Genomic DNA, 9,876 nt, shown 5'->3' on the forward strand with positions numbered 1-9,876 from the left:
ACTAGGGTTACATTCATAACCTGAGACGTTCCCTTCCAGGTAACTCGAGTTGCGTCAAAAACGCTATGGGAACAAGAATGCACAAGCCGCCATACTGAGGAAACGTCCCTGCCAGATTAGGGCTAGGGAACGAAGGAGCCAGGAGAGGCTCGAAGATCTAGGCCATAGATCCTAGTAAAGGTTATGGGGGGTGGACCAACCCACCACGTTGCAAATATCCTGGATGGAAAGACCTGTTAGAAGGGCTTTAGAGGCAGACATACTTCTAGTCGAGTGAGCCTTGACTCCCAATGGTGAGGGGAGACCAAAGGACTCATACGAAAGGAAAATGGCATCCACAATCCACCGGCTTATGGAAGGCTTGGCAGTCGGATAACCTCTCCTCGGAGGGCCGTAGCAGGCCATAAGTTGGTCAGCCTTCCTCCACAGGACAGTTCTGTGGACGTACTGGACACATACAATTAAGCTTCTGCTGGCCGGGCTCCCGGAAGGGCGTGGTGCAACGGTGGGGACCTTGGGCTGGTATCCCGCCTTGGGATACAAGAAAGCTTTGGCCATACCTGCCGCAAATTCAAGAAAGATAGGGGCTACGGAGAGGGCCTGAAGGTCCCCAACCCTCTTAAGAGAAGTGATTGCTAAGAGCAGAGAAGTCTTAAGGGTAAGAAGACGATCGGAGATCTCTTTCAAAGGTTCAAAAGGAGGCTTACACAGGGCCTCTAACACCACAGCCAGGTCCCACGTAGGGACGCGAGAGCCTACTGGAGGCCTCAACCTCAGTGCACCGCAGAGGAAACGTGTAACCAATGGCTGTCTGCCCAATGAAGTGCCACCAAGAGGGGCGTGGTAAGCAGCTATGGCTGCCATGGAGACCTTCAAGGTGGAATGGGTAAACCCGGCGGAGAGACAGGCCTGTAAGAACTCCAGCATTTTACCAACTGGGCAGTTAACTGGGTCAAACAGGCGGTCTCCGCACCAAGAAGTGAAGAGCCTCCACTTCAGGGCGTACAGTTTCCTCATGGAGGGAGCTCTGGACTGGACGATGGTCTCGACAACCTCAGTTGAGAAACTGGAAGCTATGAACTGTGCCCCATCAGGGGCCACACGCATAACTTCCACAGCTCCGGGAGCAGAGCGATCAGGTGGAAGGTATACAGACGTAGCCTCGGCCATGTATGTACCATGGCATCCAGTCCCAGAGGAGCTTTTGCGCGGAGGATATTTCGCATTCTCTTGTGTCGCGAAGAGGTCCGCCTGAGCCTGGCCAAACACTCTCCAGATCTGATTCACTACTAAAGGGTGAAGCATCCATTCCCCAGGCCTCGGCCCCTGCCTCGACAGGATGTCTGCCCCCAAGTTGAGATGCCCAGGGATGTGAACTGCTCTCAGCGAGAGGAGTTTCCCCTGGGCCCACACAAGGATCTGGTGCGCCAGCTTGTATAAGGGGTGCAAACGCAGACCTCCTTGGTGGTTGATGTAAAAGACCGCCGCTGTGTTGTCGGTGCGCATCAACACATGGTGGCCTCTTAGGTCTGGGAGAAAATGTCTCAGAGCCTTAGACACTGCCAACATCTCCAGGCAATTGATGTGCTAAGTGAGATGATGACCCCTCCACATGTCTAAGGCATGAAAGCATCACCACATGACCTTGATCATGCAAAGTGGGTTTCCCTCTGTAAGAACCCCTTGGTTTAGAGCCACCACTGTAGGGGTCTCATGTACAGCGGGCCAAAAGGACGTTGGACGCAGCTGCCATGAGAGCCAGCAGTTTCTGGAACCGCTTTACAGTGAGTGACCGGTCTTCTTTTACTCTCACGACCTCTGTGAGGATTGACTCTACACAAGCAGGAGATATACGTTGCTGCATCGTGGATGAATCCCACACCACACCCAGATAAGTGGTTCTCTGTGATGGGAAAAGCACACTTTTTTTGGCATTTAGTCTTAACCCAGACAGAACAACATCTCGATGTTGAACTGCCATCTGCTCGGACTGGGCCAAAATCAGCCAGTCGTCAATATAGTTGAGTATGACGATGCCCTGGAGTCGCAACGGAGCCAGAGCTGCATCAACATACTTCTTGGAAGTACAGGGTGAGAGTGCAAGGCCAAAAGGGAGAACCCGATATTGGTATGCTTCGCCCCTGAAAGCAAACCTCAGGAACTTCCTGTGTTGGGGAAGGATGGAGATATGAAAGTAGGCATCTTTTAGATCTATCGTCACAAACCAGTCCTCTGACATGATCTGTGACACAACCTGCTTGACAGTCAGCATTCTGAATTTTACGTGCATAACTGAAAGATTTAGAATGCGGAGGGACCACCTCAATGGCCTCCTTCCCCAGAAGAGTGTTTACTTCTTGTTCCATAACCAGAGCCTGTTCGGGTCCCACTAAAGTGGGAAATACTCAGCTGAAACAGGAGGAGCACCAAACTGAATACGATAACCTCTTTCAACAGTGTGCAGGACCCACTGAGAGACATTTGGCAGAAGTTTCCACACTGCCAGAAAGTCTACTAAGCGAATCTGTGTAGGAGTGTCAATGACCCATGAATATTTAGCAATTCACACCTGAGAGACAAAGAGCCCTCCCCTAATGGCCCATTATTGAGACGCAGGGTGCGTTCGAAACAGCATACTCAATGAGTAGGTACTTATTTTCAATAAGTACTTACTTAACGAGCGCTAAAAAGAGTATACGTACTCTACAGCCAAATCTCGTTGAGTCTGGATGTGATCTGCACGTCTTCCGCCATGTTGACGTTATCATGTGACCAACGACGTTATAACAAGTGCAACAACTTAACATATAGCGACAGGTTTAATTCATCTTTCTATAAATATTTTTATATTGATGAAATTTGTACATTTTGTGGTCATGTTGAAGAAACAGCTGTTCTTTTATTGTGATCGTAGTATAACGGATAGCTACTTTTTGGGTTCATTTTGGTTTTTGTATTTTGTAATTCTTAAAGAAATTATTTTTGTTAGGAAAACCCAAATTTCTATATTTTTTGCAAAAGTTATTACTTTTGTTTTATGTTCAAAATTGTTTATCCACACGCAAAACTATAGCATAAATTGTGATGAGAATATTTGGATTATTCAGGGATATTTAATCATATTTCCCTGTGTATATAATCACATGTAAGCAAGTAGTTCAATTTGTAGTTATGTTTTCAGTTTTTCTCATTATGATTGTTCATTGTTAAAGATAAATACCATCTTTCCCTGAGCCTGTAATAAGTTATGTAGTAATAATAATAAAAAGAAAATAAGCAAAACAGTTGCTCAAACACCTCATAGCATCAGTAACACAACGACCCTACCTAGTACATCTTCCTCCATGTTTGCAATATCTGCACAAAGGAGACGTGGATCTGCTGCTTGAAGATCTTGTTTGGAGAAGACAGTTGATTTTACACTCAAAAATGTAAGTATTACTACTTAGAAATTAAGATTACCTCATAATGCACTGATCAATAATAATGATAAATGCTGACCAATAATTAATTATATTTTTTAGTAAAACAAGCATGTTTTTTTTTCAGTCAAGTAATTAATTAATGCATATGTTAATGAAACTTATATTTTATTTACTGATAACAACATGGATATATGAGTAAAATAATAAAGTAACCATGAACATTAATAAAGACACATGGAACAAATCTTTATTCAGACATATTGGTATTTTAGTCTTTTTCTAGATGCTCTCGCTGGCTCTTTGGTCTCTGAGGATGAAGAGACCAAAGCAACATCTGGTCCAGATGAGACCAAGGGCAGGTGGTCCGACCAGCGCCCTACTCAGACAGGGCGGAGGAGTGCAACGGATTTCTCTTACAGTGTTCACTGATTTTCACTATGCAACCTGCTCTATATCCAACAGATCAGTCTAAGATTGCGTTCATCACATCGCTGCTCACCGGACCCGCTCTGAAATGGGCAGACACCATCTGGCGCCAGGCCGGACCAGCAACCAGCACGATTCAGAGTTTCATCAATCACTTCAAAGAAGTTTTTGGGAGTTCAGATGAGGCGATCTCCGCCGGAGATCAGATCTACCATTTAAAGCAAAGAGGTATGACCACTCAAGAATATGCTTTACGTTTCCGTACTTTAGCAGCTGCCAGCGGATGGAAGGAGAGATCGCTGCTCACAACATAACGGCTCGGCCTGGAATCCAAACTCCATCTACAGCTAGCGGCGTTTATTCAACAGTCTCTCCGATGCTCTGATTGCATTCAATCCTACAACGTCAACACTGAACCTGCTACTACTGCACTCTTCCGTTCCCCTGAGTCATCCAGTCCTCCAGAACCAGAAGCCATGATTTTAGAAGCTGGTAAACTCTCAGCAGCTGAGCGACAGAGAAGGCTGACCCGGGGTCTGTGCATGTACTGCGGGGCCAGCGGACACATCCGTGTTTACTTCCCCAATTCGTCCAGTTCGATCCTTGGTAAGTAGTCTCTGTTCTGAAGTTGAAAACCTTCACCTTCTTACTACCAATGTTCAGTTATCTACTCTGTCATGTTCCATTACAGTCACGGCTCTCATCGACGCCGGGTCAGCAGGGAATTTCATCCCGGGCACCCTCTGTCGCCAGCTCCAACTCCGAACCAAAGCCGCATCTACCGTTTACCAAATTAAACCCATAACCAGTAAGAACACCACCCGTACAAAGGTCCATCGCAAGTGTGAGAACATCAATCTGCAGATCGGAGTTTTACTTTGGGAATCCATCCAATTTCTGGTTCTGGAGGGCGCTTCCATGGACATCATCTTAGGGCGCCCGTGGCTGGTGAAGCACAATCCAATCCTCTCTTGCGGCATTGGAGAAATCGTGAAGTGGGGACCTGGATGTGCCACTAGCTGCTTTCCCGAACTTCCACGTCCTGTTAAGAAATCCCTACCACTGTTCATCACGTCTATTGAAAGTCCAGTCGAGAAACAATCTGTCCAGATCCCAGACTGCTATTCTTCATTCCAGGATGTATTCTGCCCCAAGAGAGCTTCCAAGTTACATCCACATCGGCCATGGTACTGCGCCATTGACCTAGTTCCGGATGCTCCAATGCCCAGAGATAAGATCTACCCGTTATCGCTTCCGGAGACTAAGGCTATGGAGGAGTACGTGCAAGAAGCTCTAAGCCAGGCATACATCCGATCATCCACATCACCCGCAGCATCCAGCTTCTTCTTCGTGGCCAAGAAGGATGGAGGGCTGCGGCCATGTATCGATTACCAGACTCTTAATCAAGGAACCATTAAATTCAGATATCCACTTCCTCTCGTCCCTGCGGCCCTTGAACAACTACGGACTGCCAGGATGTTTACCAAGTTGGACCTCCGCAGCGCCTACAACCTGGTGAGAATACGTGAGGGGGACGAGTGGAAGACCGCGTTTGTGACCCCAACTGGCCACTACTAGTATCTCGTCATGCCCTATGGTCTGGTCAACGCCCCCCTCAATATTTCTAAACTACATCCACGAGGTACTCCGGGAGTTTTTACATCGCTTCGTCATAGTCTACATCGACGATAATCTGATCTACTCCCGGAGTGAGGCTGAACACCGCCACCACGTTGCGGAGGTCCTTCAAAGACCTCGGGAACACCAGCTATATCTCAATTTTCCTTTCATCTGCAATCTGTCCAGCTCCTCGGATACGTCATAGATCAACAAGGTGTTCGCATGGGCGAGGGAAGGTATCAGCAGTCATCTCCTGGCCAGAACCCACCACGTCACAGAACTTCAGAGATTCCTCGGCTTCGCAAATTTCTACCGTTGCTTTATCAAGAACTACAGTCTCATCACGACCCCTCTTACCAACCCAAATGATCACCAACCAAAAAAAATGCGCAAATACAAATCTCAAGGGAAAACCTCGGACCTTCAAATGTACCCCTGGCAACCGCAAGTTACTGGCCATCAAGCTCGCCCTGGAGGAATGGCATTGGCTGGAGGGAGCTCAGCACCCGTTCAAGGTGATAACAGACCACAAAAACTTACAGTATCTCCGAGACGCCAAGAGGCTCTGTCCAAGGCAAGCACGTTGGGCTTTATTCTTTTTCCGGTTTCACTTCAAGATAACCTACCGTCCTGGTTCCAAAAATATCCGTGCCGATGCTCTCTCCCGAATCCACGATACTCCCGAGTCTCCGGAAACGTCTACGCCGATACTTCCAAGGAACATCATCGTCTCTCCCATAAACTGGTCCAGTCCTCCAAACCGTCGCCACTCCACCAGCCGGACCTCCGCCGGGCTGTCCACCAATTCATTCCTCAAGGACAAAGGGTAGATCTTATCCACTCGACGCACACATCTCTGGGCACTGGGCATCCAGGGGCCAACAACACCCTCTCGCTGCTATCAGAACACTTCTGTGGCCAGACATGGCAAGGGATGTGAGGCGATATGTCCGTGGCTGCAAGGAATGCGCCATGTCCAAGAATCCACGTCACCTACCTGCAGGAGAACTCCATCCCTTGGATCGCAGGAGGATCCCAGGTCCCACGTATGCTCCTGGTCAGAAGGTCTGGCTCTCCACCAGAGACATTCGCCTGCGCCTGTCCTCGAAGAAACTGAGTCCCAGGTTTGTTGGCCCCTTCACCATCATGGAACAGGTCAACCCCATCTTTTACAAACTCCAGCTCCCACCTCAGTACCGGATCCACCCCACATTCCATGTCTCACTCCTGAAACCCTTTCACTCTTCTGTTCTTCCCTCCACAGAACCTGGCCACGAAGAGGAACCCCCTCCCAGAGGTGGGACCAAGTCATTGTTTTGCAAGTCACAAGTAAGTCTCAAGTCTTTGCATTCAAGTCTTAAGTCAAGTCCCGAGTCAAGCCAGACAAGTCCCAAGTCAGGTCCCAAGTCAAGACGAGCAAGTCCAAGTCGAGTTGCAAGTCCTCAACTTTAAGCTTCAAGTCCTAAACAAGTCACTAGTGCTGTTTGCCCAAATTAGTGTCTCTGTATTAATTACTACAGTAAATTTAAAGTCAATAATAGTCTATAGTAGGTATAATTATAAAATATAGACTATAATTATTAGTGATGTTTTATTGAGGAATTTATCATTGTTTGTGATCAAATATAGGCCTAATTGAATTAATAATTTATTTTAAGTCCACTGTTTCATTTGTTAAATATTCAGTGACTTTAATAAATCAGTTGAGTCAAATAAAATATATAAGTATAATATAAATATATATAAATATTTGAAATGTTTAGCCAATTATTAGGCTACTGTTGTTTCTTCTTATAATTATTATTATAAGTGGTTTATAGTGATTATGTGTAATTTAAACGTCTAAGGGGCCGTTCATATGTCACGTCTTTTGCGCGCTCAAATTCACATTTCAAATGTAGACGCGCGGTATGCGCGCTCATAATGGAAGCGACGCGGTCGCCACCATAGATATACTGTACGCGATGCGCTCGTTTTTTTCCAGACGCGTCCGCGCCGCATAGAGATAAAAACATCTTACCACGGGTCTTGTGACAAGAACCAACCGAACAGCTTTATCCTTTTCCTTAATAACATTGAAAGCACTGCCAAGTTGGAGAAACAGCTTATCATAGCTGTACAGGAATAACCATTTTTAAATAAATTTAATAGCAGACTGCAAGCGATTTTTAATGCTGAAATTTTTTTTTTTTTTTTTTAGTAACGACCAATTGCGACCAGCGGCAGACAGATTAATTTAGCCTGCTCAAGTCATCACGATTTAAATTAAAATCCATAGTTATATATATATATATATATATATATATATATATATATATATATATATAGGCTATACATATATATATATATATATATAGGCTATATATATATATATATATATATATATATATGTGTGTGTGTGTGTGTGCATATATATATATATATATATATATGTACATATATATATATATATATATATATATATATATATATATATATATATATATAAAACATATCAAAAGCATATCACAATATTAGTTTAATCGGTCAATGTGTCATTGCCCGACACAATCATGGTAATTACTTTTGCTGGGGCTTAGCAGCCAGGTGCATTTGAACACTGAACCCTTCCAGAGAGAGATCACGAGAGGTGCTCCCTCCGGCATGATTATAGGCTACTAATAATATCTTGTAGTGTGATGCGCCACGAATTTCAAATATTGTAGTGTATGCATGTTTAGGATTTCAGGTAAGATAATCTGCAAAGTTTCTCCGTATGTGTGTGCTGCAACCAGTTAGGATTTTAAAACTCCTGTAGTGAGAGCCGGTGTTCTAACATTTCATCCTACCTATCCTGACGCCAGTCCGCCACAGGACCGCAAACTGCAAGAGCGGTTTGGAAAGAAAGACAAAGCGGCGCGCCTAGCGTTTTGCACACGTTTTTAGGCTCGACATGTGAATGGCCCCTAAAAAACATTAAATATCCTTAACATTATGTGGATAAAAACATTTCAAGCGCTCACTTTGAGTCCCTCTCTGGCTCAGTGCCAAATGCTGCGCTAATCATACCAGTGTGATACGCTTCAGCCTATATTGATCATAACTCTCCGCAGTTTTTCTTTAGAAGACTTGCCGAGTCACAGGGTTCAAGTCCAAGTCAAGTCTCGAGTCATTGCTGTCAAAGTCTAAGTCGAGTCGCAAGTCATCTTTAATTATGTCAAGTCAAGTCACAAGTCATCAAATTTGTGACTCGAGTCCGAGTCGAGTCTCGAGTCATTGACTCGAGTCCACAACTCTGCCCCCTCCCCCCTTGTACCTGGAGGAAGGTTCCATCTATTCCGTTCATGAGATCCTGCAGTCCCGACGTCGCGGTGGCACTCTGGAGTACCTAGTAGACTGGGAAGGATATGGACCAGAAGAGAGATCGTGGGTACCCAGAGGTGACATTCTAGACCCTGTCCTTCTAGAAGATTTCCACAACACCCATCCAAACTTTCCAGCACCTCGGGGACGAGGTAGACCACCGTGACGTCGGAGATCTCAGCCCTCAGGAGCGGGGGGTAATGTCACGGATTGGCCAGGTTCTTCCACCTCCCTCACTCAGCGATCACTCTCACTAGATTACTAATCACACACACCTGTCAGCAATCAACCACACCATTCAAAAGCACACCTCACACAGCCATCACTGTCCAGGCTCGTTCATTCGAAAGCGGACTCTTCGTGTGACTCAAGTCAGTTCCAAATGCCTTACCTGAAATACTTACCTGTGCTTACTTACCTGTATCTCTGCTCTATTCCAGTCAAGTCTGTCGAAGTCTATTGATTTAAGTTTCCAGCGTGTGAGTGTGCCATAAGTCTGCATCCTGTCGATGTCCTCCGATCTTTGTTCCTGCAACGAGAATATACAACTCAGTTACAATATCTGCTCATCAAGTATCACAACTTGCCTGGTCCTGCACGCCATCACCTTCACCGCTCTGCTGATTATAAATAAATCTTGTATTCACCTACTTACCTGTCTCGTTGGTCTGCTTCCATAACAGGTGGAGTGATGGAGGGTCTCATCGATGGCACTAGACCATTTCCAGGATGCTGCTGTGGATTTCTCTTTTCTCACTGCACACACCAGTCTACAGTAGACATTTCAGATCATACAAAGATGCACAAATACAAATACAAATACAAATACATTTTAACAGCAAAATTTCATTAGATCTCTGTATTAGAAGTAACAAAATTACCTAACAATTAAGTTTCAGATTTTACTTTTTTCCCCACAAATGCTGCTGTCACCTTTCCTTTCAGGTCCTGCTACAACAAAGGCACAGAAATTTAGAATCAGAAAAGTGCTTAATTTTTTTTTATTATTATTATTAATAAACTGCAACTTAAGGTTTAAATAGATGTCTGTAGTGTACTCACT

This window comes from Garra rufa, chromosome 4 (genome assembly GCF_049309525.1).
Source record: "Garra rufa chromosome 4, GarRuf1.0, whole genome shotgun sequence".
In the NCBI taxonomy this organism is placed as follows: Eukaryota; Metazoa; Chordata; class Actinopteri; order Cypriniformes; family Cyprinidae; genus Garra; species Garra rufa.